The 14022-nt window shown below is 39.9% G+C and overlaps 1 pseudogene; it reads right to left on the reverse strand.

Moving 5' to 3' along the window:
- Positions 1–2523: 2523 nt before the first annotated feature.
- On the reverse strand, positions 2524–13253 carry LOC115424128 (GTPase IMAP family member 8-like; annotated as a pseudogene).
- Positions 13254–14022: the final 769 nt, after the last annotated feature.

Consider the following 14022-nt stretch of genomic DNA (forward strand, 5'->3'; position numbering starts at 1 on the left):
TGCTGCTTTCTCCAACTTTAGTCTCCATGTTTCCAGGTAGAGTAGGGACCAGAAGACGACCGGAAACCACAAGTGACGGACCGTCAAGTGTCGTATGGTGACGACAGAAAAAAGCTAGAGCGAAATAAATCGCTTTTGTATCAATCTGATATTGACAAAGACGAAAACAAAGGGAATTTATCCATAATTTTATATGTTTTAGTTTTGTAAGCACACAATACAGTTTCAGTTAGTTATTGTTTTTTTCTTTTAATTATAGTTTTTATTTATTTCAGTTAACGAAAATGTGTATATATTCTAGTTTTCATCATTTCGTTAGTTTTCGTTAACGATAACCTTAGTTTACACTGAAAATTACTACATATTATAACAGTATATTTGAGTCTTGATTGTCTTTCTATTGTTTTAACAGATTCAAACTGTGAGACTTTATGGACACCCTGTAAATTAACGTTTGACATACAGGGTTTTTTTGTTTTTGTTTTTTTAAATCAGCGCTGTCAACCTCATTTTAGTTCAGGTTCCATTCTTTTTTTTTTTTTTTTCCTTTTAACTTGTTGGGCGGGGGGGGTGGGGGGCGAAGACCCTCACAAGAAATTTCAACAATACTAACAATAACAACCATGGTGATAATTATACGGTATAATAACTAGTTAATAGTAAAGTTAATAACTTGTTCTAGTTCAGGTTCCACATGCAGCCCATATGATCTGAAATGGGCCAGACCATCAGTTCATTTCATTGATTTATTTATTTATTTTTAAAGTAGTCACTCCAAACTATGCACTATGTTTAGAAGTGAAAAAAGTAAAATTACATCAAGAAAGTGTTTAAATCTAGCAACCTATCTTTAAAAAAAAAACATTTCCTAAGAAAATTAAGTGCATTTTTAACCAATTTTCTGCCCCAGTTTATCTTTTATACATGTTCATTGTAACGTACAGATCACACTGGATCTACAAATACACAAAACTTTAATAACAGACGAATAGTGGTACAATTACATTTATTTCTTTCAGACTTTTCAGATTGTTCATATTTGTTCAGGTTATTCACATTTTTATGAAGGGCTATTTTGTAAATTTACACATTTTCATGTAATTTCACTGTTTACACTAAAACAAAGAGGAAAATTTTGGAGTTGTCATTATTTACAGGTTATTATGATAGTACTTGACTAGTCCAAAGTAAGGCTTTTTCAGTGTACATTTTGCAAAATTTTTACAATTCATACTACGGAGGGAAGTGGACTCTTTGGTGGGCCAGTTTTGGCCCATGGGCCGTATGTTTGACACCTGTGTCTTCTCTATAAAAGTCAATTGTTGTAGAATATATATGTTTATGAAACTGCACTGCTTACAGTTACAAGAAATAAAAACCCTTTGTTTTTTTATTTGTGTGTTGTCTTTTTTGGTCGTTATAACAGCTCTAAATCGTATTAGCTCTTATTATAAATTAGGTTTTTACATCTACATTTTTTTTTTCCCATAACCTTAAAATGTTTAATAAATGTTGATCCACTAATCCTATTAATACATGTCTATAACTGATGTAAAACACAGTTCTTCATCTTTTCACGGTCATCAGATATGATCCATTTGGACGTTCAGAGGCTCTGTAGTTACCATGGAAACACCGTCATCTTCTACAACATTGATTCACCAGTAAAACCCATGGAGTCGGATCAGTGACAGTGGATGGACACACTGGGTTCATTTATGGATATTTTTGCTGATAAAGTCACTTTTTTTTCTGATATAATAACCCTCAACTTTACTCTGAGTTTTAATGAACATCTACATGATCAGTGAATTAAATACAGGAAAATACACGATTTACATTGAAAAAATGCAAAATACAGAAGGTAATATTAGAACAATCTATCAGTCAATCAAATTTTATTTATATTGCACCAAATCATAACAAAAGTTTTCTCATGACACTTAAAAATATAGATTTGGTCTAAACCAGACTGAGGCCAATTTACAGAAACCAACAGAATCCTCCAGGAGTAAAGACTAGTGAGAGGAGACAGAGGGACGGAAAAAGGACCTTTAACAGTTTTCACCTGGAGCAGTAAGCAGACTGAGGAGGACTGACGTCTGCCTGGACCAGCTGGGGTTAAAGAGAGAGAGGAAAGGAGGAGAAAAGAGAGAGCGATACAGAGAGAGGGGGAGAATAAATGGTGTTACACTCACTTAAGAAAAGCTGAATATCCTCCTGAGACCCAGCTGTTCTTTCTGTCCTCTGTGGTGGACAACAATCTCATATCTTTATTAAAAAAAAACAAACAAACTTGTCCACTGCAAAAGAAACATTTCATTTAAAAATATTACCTGAAGAACTGTGGCATCATAACGTTTCCAGTCAGACAATTATGGTAATTTAAAAAAAACCAAAATCTTTGCTTACAGGGTCTCAGGAGGATCTAGAGAACCTTCATTTGGGATCTGACTTCAGTTCTGGGTCTTCAGGGTTAAATGAGTCAAAAGTGGACTTTGAGGATCCTTCTGGCTGTTTTCTCTAAACTCTTCGATGCTTCTGCAGGCTGGTCTCCAGACTTTTCTTCAGTTCTGCTAAATCCAGTCTGATCTCCTCCAGAACGTCCAGCTTTGATAGTTTTTCACTAATAGTCGCCAGAACGCGTCCCCGCCTCTGGGTCTGAGACCTGGTCCGGCTCGGGTTCTCCTCCATAACACGACTCCATGGTTTGTTCCAGATCTGAACGTAGAGTCGATGAAGGCCTCCAGCTCCTCCAGGCTGGTGCCCCCTGTGGTCCTGCAGACCTCCAGACCTGAACCCCCCCTCAGGACCTCCAGACCCTGGGACCCCCCTCAGACCTCCAGACCTCCTCAGAGTCCAGTCCCTACACACAAGAGCCGCCCGTCGCTGACATTGTCCTCTTGTCAGCGTCCTGGTCTGGGCTGGAGGTAGGAAACCAAACGGCTGTAGGACATCTGAGGCTGTACCTTTGACCTTCAGGGTCGCGGACACAAACCAAATGGGGCAGGTTTACCCTGAACCCCATCTGGTCCACCTCGGTCCACCACGGCCCGTCTGTACCGCAGACCGCTGAGGCTAAGCGGGACTTGAGGACCCGTCTGTCCAGGAACCTGGTCCAGGTCCCCGTTCGTCCTGAAGGTAACACCGCCATCGGACCAGCTGCATCTGGAGTCTTGGAGCTGATTGGTGGAGGCGTGGCCGGGGGCGGGTCAGATGCTGTGGACGACAAAATACACCAATGGGTGAGTTCAAACAGGAAATACAAACTCCAGCTGTGTGTTCTTATCTGTCCACCAGGGTCTGCTCGTCTTTTACGACATGTGGTCCCTCCCATGTGTCCCCCGATAGTGAAGCTGATGATTCATTTTATACGGATTTCATAATTTGGCTAAAATATGACGAAGGCAATTACGCTATGAGGCTAACGATATGCAAAAAGAAACTGCACTGCATACAGTTAGTTACGAGAAATGTGGGAAAATATGTGTATTTTTTTTCTTCTTCAGCATAAATATGATCAGGTTTTCACATTCGGAAATACCTGTTTATGACAAATATTTGTGAACCCGTTAACGGTATTAGCGATATTAGCAGTATTAGCTCTGTTAGCAGTATTAGCGGTATTAGTGGTAACAGCTATTCTATTCTATTCTATTCTATTCTATTGTTATCTATTCTATTTTATTTCATTATTTACTATTCTATTTTATTTTATTTTATTTTATTTTATTTTATTTTATTTTATTTTATTTTATTTTTTCTATTCTATTCTATTCTATTCTATTCTATTCTATTCTATTCTATACTTTCACTGTAAATATAGTTCTACCACAGACAAGCCAAATATTTCTAAATGTTTCATGTATTAAACAGAACGGAGCAGTTTTATCTCGGTTTGATTTATTCCAAACTAACCAAATGCAGCTGAACGACCATAACTGACCGAGAACCAGTAAACTTCTTAGATGAAAGCTCAGTGTATCAGAATGTCTAATTTATATCATATGCAAAAAAATAAACTGTACATATAATAAACAGCATTTTTTGTCTCTTCTAAATGCATAAATGTGACCTAAATATGATCAGATTTTCACTTTCTGACTCTTAAACTGAACCCAGACTCAACCCTCTTAAATACCTGTTTGCTGCAGATGTCTGTGAACTCATTCCTTCTGTTTGACCAAATATTTCAGCATAAACTTCAACTAAACGTTTCCAGTAACAGTTCAATGCTCTGAACTTTCAGTGCAAAACAGTTCTGCTGCAGACAAGCCAAATATTCTATAAATGTGACCAACTTGTCACGTATTTGACAGAAAAATCTGCCAACGGAGCAATTTTACCTTGGCTGGATTTATTCAAACTAAACAAATGCAGCTGAGCGACCATAATTGACCTAATGTGGAAAAAAATGCAGGACGAAGATTGTTTTTCCTTTTAGTCAAAACTAAAGCTCTTCTTCCAGATGTCTTTTTTTTTTTTTTTTTTTCACTTTGTTGAAATTCCTGTTTTACAGCGTCAAGTAAAGTCAATTACAAATACCTCAGAATTACATTTAAGCCCTTGAATAAATATTGGGCGTTAAATTCATATTTTATAACAATGGTGTGTGCAGGGTGCGATTTGTCAAAAAAACGGTGGGGGGGTGCTCTTTTTTTTTTTTAACTATATACTGATATTTCACATATTTCTTTGTTTTTCTGTGTAGATCAGTGGTTCTCTACCTTTTTTGAACAAACGCCCTTTATGTTATCAAACCGGATATTTGCCATTGACATATGCTGCTTGATATTGATACTTATACACAGGGTGCGATTTGTCAAAAAAAACGGGGGGGGGGGGGGGGGGGGGGTGGGGGGGGCCAGTTATATACATGGGGGTGCGGTCCATAAACTAACACTAGCGTGAAACAAAAGTGAAACTTTCCATTCTTTCAACATCCAACTCCTGGTTCTATTCTTCTATTTTTCAGCGGATATTACATGAAATTCTCACAGCTTCTAACCTGTATCCACTGGACACACAAATGCTGGGCCCCATGAATTTTCACACTACCCCACGGTAAACGATGTAACGATATGAAAATTTCAAATTACGGTTAATGTGACCAAAACTATCACAGTTATTATTATCGCAGTATTGTTGAAACTGCTCAAAATGTTCAAAAAGTACTAATACACACACTGAAAGATTTAACCAAGTTGTATTTAAAAGAACAAATTAAAACTAAAAAAAAATTAAATAACTGGTACAATGTACCTTCTGTTGGCGGAAACATTCAATATTAACCCTTAGTGGTCTGAGTCTATTTTGTCCGTTTTTCAGTCCTTTTGATTTTGCCTTTATATACTATATAAACAAATGTTTACTATACCCATGTTTGGGATATGTTTTCAGCACAACTTCATCTATATCATCTGTCTATTATTTTTATTTTTATATTTTTAACCTACTATAAAAACACAAAAGGACAAAAATAAATATAAAATCTGATCTGAAAAATGTATATAATTTATTGCATAAATAACACACAGATGCTTAACAAAGCTTTTCAAAAACTTTAGAAGTGAATATTGGTTCCAAATATTAGGTATAGAAAATCAAAACTGTAATAAATTAAAACTATACTCAAATATTTGACATTAAGCAGATCTTTCCATAGGGTTTTCTCCCCTAAAAGTGTGGTAATCAAACATGGTTATCATGATAATTAGAATTTAAACGGTAATACTAACCGTCTGCAATTTTACCGCAGTTTATCGTTATACCGGTAATCGTTACATCCCGAATACTGTGCCACCATAAATGAGCCCCTTTTCCATCAGACTCCCAGAAACTTCTTATTACCAGGAACTTATTGACCTGAGTAAAAGAATCCCTGGTAAAATGCATGGTTAGTGTTTCCACCACACCTCAAAGTTCTTGGAAATCAGTGCATCTGAAAACCAAACATAACGTCTCCATCTGCTGCTGCTGAGGATTCAACAGAGGTTCTACTCACAGTGGTGGGTCAGCTGATGTCCACCGTGGTCTTCTGAGTCCTTTCGGTCCAGTGTTAGTTCCTCCATCAGCTGTTCTGGTCTGGATGACACACCTCTGGTCACATGATCTCCTCTGCGACAGACGTCCATCCTGTCGTCCACCATCATCTCCTCTATCAGCTCCAGTAGCTGTCCAACCTGAGCTCCTCCGTCCCTGTGTTTGTTGTCTAGAACGTGGTACCTGTTTCCACACTTCTCCACCAGCCGCTGAAGCGCTTCCCCTTCGCTCTCGATTCGCTCTTCCACGCCGGCGTCTCCGAGCCAATCCCCGAAGCTGAACAGAACCAGGGCCCGCCTCCACGCCTGGACTCCGCCCGCCTCCAGCTGCTGCTCCACGGCCTCCCTGTGTTCGTCCCTGAAGCGGCGCTGGCATTGACCACCAGGAGGACGGCGCTCAGAGGTCGCAGGAGGTCAGAGGTCACGGAGAAGCCTCCCGGCGTGTCCGTCACCGTCAGCGTCCTTCCGCCAACTTCTCCTTGTTTTCGGACGCAGGAGGTCGTCTGGACGTCTGCGTCGAAGCTCTGTCGGCCCAGGACAGTGTTTCCGCAGGAGCTTTTACCGGTTCTCCTGCCGCCGACCAGGACTAAGCTGAGCTCTGACAGGGGGCGGAGCTTCTCTGGAAAAGAAGATGGGTCAGTCAAAGGTCACAGGAACAATGAAAATCAGTTCAGCAGTTCGGCTTAATTTCACGCCAGTTCGACACCACTGATCGTTAAAATCTTCAGTATAATTTTGTTCTTTCTAACTTCCTCTGGTGGTCCAGTATCGGACCCCCCTGCGGCCTGTTTTGGCCCCCAGGCCTTATGCTGACCCCCCTGGTTTCCTCACCCATCTGAGTCCGACCCTTCCTCCTCTGCTCCTCCTTCCTCCTCCTCCTCTCCTCCCTCCGCCTCTCCTCCTCTCCTCTTCCTCCTCTCCAGCGTCTCCGTCACCCTCCTCTCCACCTCATAGTGCCAGTTCCCGTTGCCGCCGGCGACCGTTTCCTCGATCTTGCCGATCAGTTCCCGGACCTGGAAGCCGTCCCCTCTGGTTCTGTTGTTGATGACGTGGTACCTGTTGCTGCAGCGGTCCACCAGCCACCGCAGGGCCGTCCCCTCCGTCTCCAGGTAACGCTCGGCGGTGGCGGCCCCCAGCCAGTCCCCGAAGCTGAAGACCACCAGGGCTCGGGCCCAGACACCTTCACCCAGGAGCTCCACGTGTTCCTGAGCGGCTCTGCGGTTGGTTTCGCCGAAGGATCTGTCCACGCGGACCACCAGCAGGAAGACGTGAGGCCCCGGGGGACACCGGGACAAAGCCAGGACCAGCTCCCTCCGGTCCAACACGGGGGTCTCGTGGCAGAAGTAGTTCCTCCACCAGCCGGGGGTGTCCACCACCGTCACATGTCTGCCAAATACCACGCCGTCCCCCACCCGACAGCGGGACGTCCGGCTGAACGGCGGCATGTCCGCTCTGCCTAAGATGGTGTTGAACGTCGACGATTTCCCAGAACCCTTTGCTCCGACCAACACGATCCTGATATCAGTCATGGGCCGCAACCTCTCTGAAAGGTAAGGTAAGGTAAGGTAAGGTGGTGAGTAAGGTAAGGTAGGTAGTAAGGTAAGGTAAGGTAAGGTAAGGTAAGGTAAGGTGAGGTAAGGTGAGGTGAGGTAAGGTAAGGTAAGGTGAGGTAAGGTAAGGTAAGGTGAGGTAAGGTGAGGTGAGGTGAGGTGAGGTAAGGTAAGGTAAGGTAAGGTAAGGTAAGGTAAGGTAAGGTGAGGTGAGGTGAGGTAAGGTGAGGTGAGGTGAGGTGAGGTAAGGTAAGGTAAGGTGAGGTGAGGTGAGGTAAGGTGAGGTGAGGTGAGGTGAGGTAAGGTGAGGTAAGGTGAGGTGAGGTGAGGTAAGGTAAGGTAAGGTAAGGTGAGGTGAGGTAAGGTAAGGTGAGGTGAGGTGAGGTGAGGTGAGGTAAGGTAAGGTGAGGTGAGGTGAGGTAAGGTAAGTAAGGTAAGGTGAGGTGAGGTGAGGTAAGGTAAGGTAAGGTGAGGTAAGGTACGTTGAAATAAGATAAGGTAAGGTAAGGTAAGATAAGATAAGATAAGATAAATGATAAGATAAGATAGGTAGAGTAATAAGTTAAGATACATTTTTCCTTAGATATAAGGTTGTACATTGTTGTTCACACTTTCTTAATGAAATTTTCCTTTTTTTTTTTTTTTTTTTTTACACTAAAACAAAGAAAAATTACATTCTTATCTATGACTGTGCTTTCAAACCTACGGTCTGTGGGCTAAACCTGGCCCACTAAAGGGTCCAGTCTGGGCCATGAAACACAGAAATGACACTAAAGATATTAACAAACATTTTTGTTCAGGTTCCACATTCAGACCAATCTGATCTAAAGTGGGCCAGAACCAGTCAAATAAAAACACAATAACCTATAAATAATGACAAATACAAACTCTTCTCTTTGTTTTAGTGTAAAAAAAAAAAAAAAAAAAAATACAATTCTGATAGAAAAATAAGTAAATACTAAATAAATATGAACAAACTGAAATATGTTAATATAAATCAGTGTAATTGTACTAATATTCTGTCTGTTATTAAATGTTTTGTGTATTTGTAGATCCACTGTGATCTGTGCGATATAATGAACATGTGGAAATGATAAACTGAGGCAGAATATTGGTAAAGTTAAACTGATTTTTTGTTCATAAATTTCAGTTTTTTTATGGTTGTTCATGTTTTTCAGATTTTTTAAAAAAGACAGTTTGTCGATATAAACATTTTCATCATGTAATTTCACTTTTTTCACTCTAAAACACATTGAATCATTTGGAGTCGACCTTATTTCTAGGTTTTTTGTTCCTATTCGTCTGGTGCGGTCCGACTGAACCCAGACTTCCTCTGAGTTCAAAGGTTTATGCAGATGACTGATCAAATCTCATGTTGAATCCATGTTCCTGTGGAATAGATCTGATGGGTCTGATGACCTAACAGCGACCACCCTTCCCTTCAGTAGATAAAACTGGTCCCAAACCTGCAGGGGAAGGACCCCGGACCCATGTCATGTGGTCTACCCTGAACCTGAACCACTTCCATCTGGACTCCACATTCCAGGGTTCAGATGCAAATCCAATGACCCTTTTGTTCCTTTGGTTCTGGAACCGTTGAACTCTGATATGAATAATGGTCTGGATGAAGGTAAGTCATGTGGTTTCTGTTTCACGGCTCAAAAGAAATTAAGCTTATCTGAATCGGAATCTTTTTTTTTTTTTTTTTTTTTTTGGAGATTAACATTTTCAACAAGAACCAGAGTGTGAAGGACAAAGACATTATTTGAAAACTGAACACCAGTCAAATTCAGGGTGAAGACAGAAGATAAAAATGCAAAAATGAGCATATACATCCAGGTCTTTATTTCTGTAACTCCATCAAACTCTCAGGTTTATTGTGTTAATGCTATAAAAACATGTAATGAGTTTGTCTTTGACCCATGAACTACATTTCCATAAAGTTTCATCCTGTTTAATTATATGTAAATATGAAGGAAGGAGGTGAACGTATAAACTAATGCCCATGTCATCATCCTATGTCTATTTGTTTTATTTATTTATTTATTTGTATTTTTTCATTTTTTCATTTATAGCGAACAGGTGCTATATTAATATTGACTGTTTTATGTTTTTTTCCGTCACCTGCCTAAAGACTGCTGATAAAAGGAGATATTTTGACTGATTCTAGTCATATTTACATGGGTGTATTTTTTTATACTGTAATGTTCATAAATATACATGGTCCTTATTAAATAAACCAATAAAATAGATAGATAGATAGATAGATAGATAGATAGATAGACAGACAGACAGACAGACAGACAGACAGACAGACAGACAGACAGACAGACAGACAGACAGACAGAGACAGACAGATAGATAGATAGATAGATAGATAGATAGATAGATAGATAGATAGATAGATAGATAGATAGATAGATAGATAGATAGATAGATAGATAGATAGATCGATCGATCGATCGATCGATAAGTATAAATACATACATACATACATGAATAAATGAATGAATGAAAATAGGTGAGTTTTCATTGAAAAAAATCTAAATCTAACTCAGTGTATTTTTCTCATTTCTAGTCCAAATATCTCATCACACTTAAAATCAGACAGAACCACCTAAAGAGGAACTTTCCGGTGAGATACAAGAAATCTTGAATTAAGCAAAAAAAAATCTTGAATTTAGCAAAAATAATTAAGCTTCAATTAAGCAAAAAAAAAAAAAAAAATCTTGAATTAAGCAAAAAAATTAAGCTTGAATTAAGTAAAAAATAATAATAATAATAATAATCTTGAATTAAGCAAAAAAATCTGCCAATGGAGCTAGTAAAAATTATCTTGGTATGGTATATGGACATATGTGCAAAAGTTTACCGAGATTTACTCAATGTTGAAAAAACCAAAGTGCGTAATGTCGGTTTTTCCATTAAATCACAAATGTGATGATTTGTTTATTTATTATTGCGAGATGTCAGTAGAAGTCATTCCATAAACATGAACATAAATATGTGTAGTTTTGAATCTAGAATGCTGGTTCCCCCTCTATCTCATACCAAATAAAAAAAAAGTGGTTTCCTGGTGTGTCCACCACACCCACATGTTTCTTTAAAACTCTTCTTCTTCTCTTGTTACAACATCCGTCAACATCCTTTTTTTTTTTTTCACGTGACTCTAGTTGCGCAAAAAGGTCTTTCCATTGCAGTTTTGCATGATATACCAATTTAACTATGATCGAAAAACCACCTCTTGCAAGCACAAAAACTTTTCATCAAAAAACGAGTTCTTTGGCGAAATTGTAATTTTTCCATTCGGTAAACTTTTATGTGCAAGACATATTTATGCAATTTGAGGGTCGATGGAAAAGCGACTCCAGATAAACCCACATGACTGGACAGACTATTAAACTACATCTGTATCCACACCTGCTCTGGTAGGGGTGTTAGAAAATATCAGTTCTGCAATATATCGCAATATTTAATTTTGTGATACTGTATCGATATTAAAAAGTACTGTATCGATATTTTTAGGTATTTACTCAAATGCAGATATTGTGGAGGTTCATTACTGTTTTTTGAATGTCTTTTTTGTTTATATTTTATTTATTATATTTAACATCTTTTATTAAATAATTAGTTCCTTTGTTGGAATTGAACTAAAATACTGTTCTGTTGTTCGTTCTGAACTAATAGAATATGAACATTTGAACAGGATCTGAAACTGTAATGTCTGTAAAACAGAATTTCAGTTTGAACACAGGAACATTTTGTGATAGAACATTAGATCCTGTTGGGATCAAATAAAAATGTGTTTAGTATTTGTGCAGATTTCTGGTGTAATTCAATTCTTCAAGGAAATAATCATTTAAAAAAAAAAAGAAACAAACAAAAACTTGCCTTTAAACAGTATCATGATATATCGTGATATATTGTGATATATCGTATCGTGATCCTAGTATTGTGATTTGTATCGTATCGCCAGATTCCTGCCGATACACAGCCCTAGTCAAAAGCACGGATGTCAAACATACAAATAAAACCTATAAATAAATAATAATTTGATTTTCTAGTTGTGTGAAATAGGGCTGCGACTAACGATGTAGATTATGTAGATTATTTTAAAAACTAATCGATTCACTGGATAAACACAAAGGGGTGGGGGGGCTTGTTCCATTAATGCGGTAACTGGTGTGAAACTGAAAGTGAAACTGAACTGTGGACGTCCGACTCCCGGCTTATACGCAGCTCTTTTACTCCAGAGTTTACAGGAAATTTTCACAACTTCTACAACGTGATATCACGAATTGCGTACAGATAACACACCACTTTTAATTGATGTGTTATTTGTACGCATTATTAGCTTTCACTACACGTAAAATGCCGCACAATTAGCGATTAGGGTTAGCGGTTACGGATATGTAAACCAGGGTCTTAGCGTACACTGACACGCGATCAAATGGCGTTAAATTCAATTCTTCAAGGAAATAATCATTGAAAAAAAGAAACAAAAAAAAATTGCCTTTTTAACAGTATCATGATATATTGTGACATATTGTATCGTGATCCTAGTATTGTCATTTGTATCGTATTGCCAGATTTTTGCCGATACACAGCCCTATTGTCTGGGGATGAGCTGTCAATCAACGCCAAACGGACCCTCCCACCACCTCCAAACATTCATACACATTCATACGCCAGTGTGAGTGACACTGGAGGCAAAGTGGGGGGGGGTGGGGGTGAAGTGTCTTGCCCAAGGACACAGTAACACATGACTAGGACAGAGCAGGACTCGAACCCCCAACCCTTGGGTCATTGGTGGACCTCCTGCCCTAAACCTCAGGTGGATGTGGCGGTCGTCTCACCTCTCATCAGAGCTCGGTGTTCTTTGACTTTGGCGAACCTCCGCCGCGCCCTGTCCTCCACCCGCCTCCTCTGCTCGGACACTTCCTGTCCCAGACGTCCCTCCAGTTCAAACTCTCTGTTCCCATTGGCTCTCACCAGTTCCTCCATCTTCTCCAGCAGTTCCTGGACTTGGGCGTCGTCGTCGTTGAAGGCGACGCTGTGACACCTCCGGTCGCATTTGTCGCTCAGCCAGCGCAGACCCGCCCCCCCCCGCTCCACCACGTCCTCCGCTTTGACCAGTCTGCGTTTGTCGTTGAAGGTGAACACCACCGTGCAGTGAGCCCACACCGGGTCCCCCAGTAGCGCCACGTGCTCCTCCACCGCCCGACGACGCTTCTCTTCTCCGAGAACGCCGATCTGGCTTTACCACGATGAGCAGCACGTGAGGGCCTGGAGAGCACATGGACACGCTGCCCAGGACCTCCGCCTTCACCAGCTCACATGAGTCCTGGACGCCGAAGTCGCACCACCACCCGGGAGAGTCCACCACCGTGAGACCCGTCCACACCGCGCCCAGTCTACGGCAGCTCCACGTCCTCTCCTTGGTGACAAACTCCTCTTTGCCTAAGATTAGGTTCCCCACACGACTCTTTCCAGAGTTTCTGCCTCCGAGGAGGACGATCTTTAACTGAGAAGAACAGCAGACGTCCCCTGAAAAACAGACCAGTTTAGGACGGGGGTGTTCCACTCACTTTAGTTCAGGGGTCACATACAGACCAGTAAAATAAACTTCTGGGATCCGGGTGAGCAACACTTTACACTTCATGTTATATGTCAGAGTTAAACTCCTACATTAACACCCAAGTGAGTAGAAAATACACACTGACACATTTAACCTTTAACACTTGACTAGAACCCAAAATAACTAGAAAAGCACTCGCAGAGCGCAGACCTCCCCAAGGCAGATCAGCCCCCCCCCCCCCCCCACGATCAGCACCAAAATTTTATCATTTGTTCCTTGTGCCAGTATCAACATTACCTGAAATTTTCATCAAAATCCTTCCATAACTTTTTGAGTTATCTTGCTGGCAGAAAAACAAACAAACAAACAAACAAAAAAAGACAAACAAACAGACAAACCAGATGAAAACATAACCTCCTTGGCAGAGGTAAAAATGGATATGTACCAGTGTTGGTGTAAATCTCTGACATATGACAAGATGGAAAAAAAAGGTAATCCAATTTTTATGCAGTATATCAGGAAAAATACAATTTTTTTTTTCATCAAAAAATATGGTTTGTTTACATTACAAACATGGCGTTTAAAGGGATAAAAAAAATTACAATTACTAAGTATTTGGTATTTTTGGCTCAAGGTGATGAATTACAAATATATAAAAAGTAAAATAAATATTTATGTGTGTTTTATACATTACAACTGTATTGTGCAGATTATGCACTAAAACAAAGAGAAATGTTTGGAATTGTCATTATTTATAGGTATAATCAAAATTATAATTTTTTCACATTAAACCAAGAGGAAAATTCCGACTCATTATTTGTAGGTTATCATGTTGTTATTTTACTTTAGTTCA

This window comes from Sphaeramia orbicularis, chromosome 8 (genome assembly GCF_902148855.1).
Source record: "Sphaeramia orbicularis chromosome 8, fSphaOr1.1, whole genome shotgun sequence".
NCBI lineage: Eukaryota > Metazoa > Chordata > Actinopteri > Kurtiformes > Apogonidae > Sphaeramia > Sphaeramia orbicularis.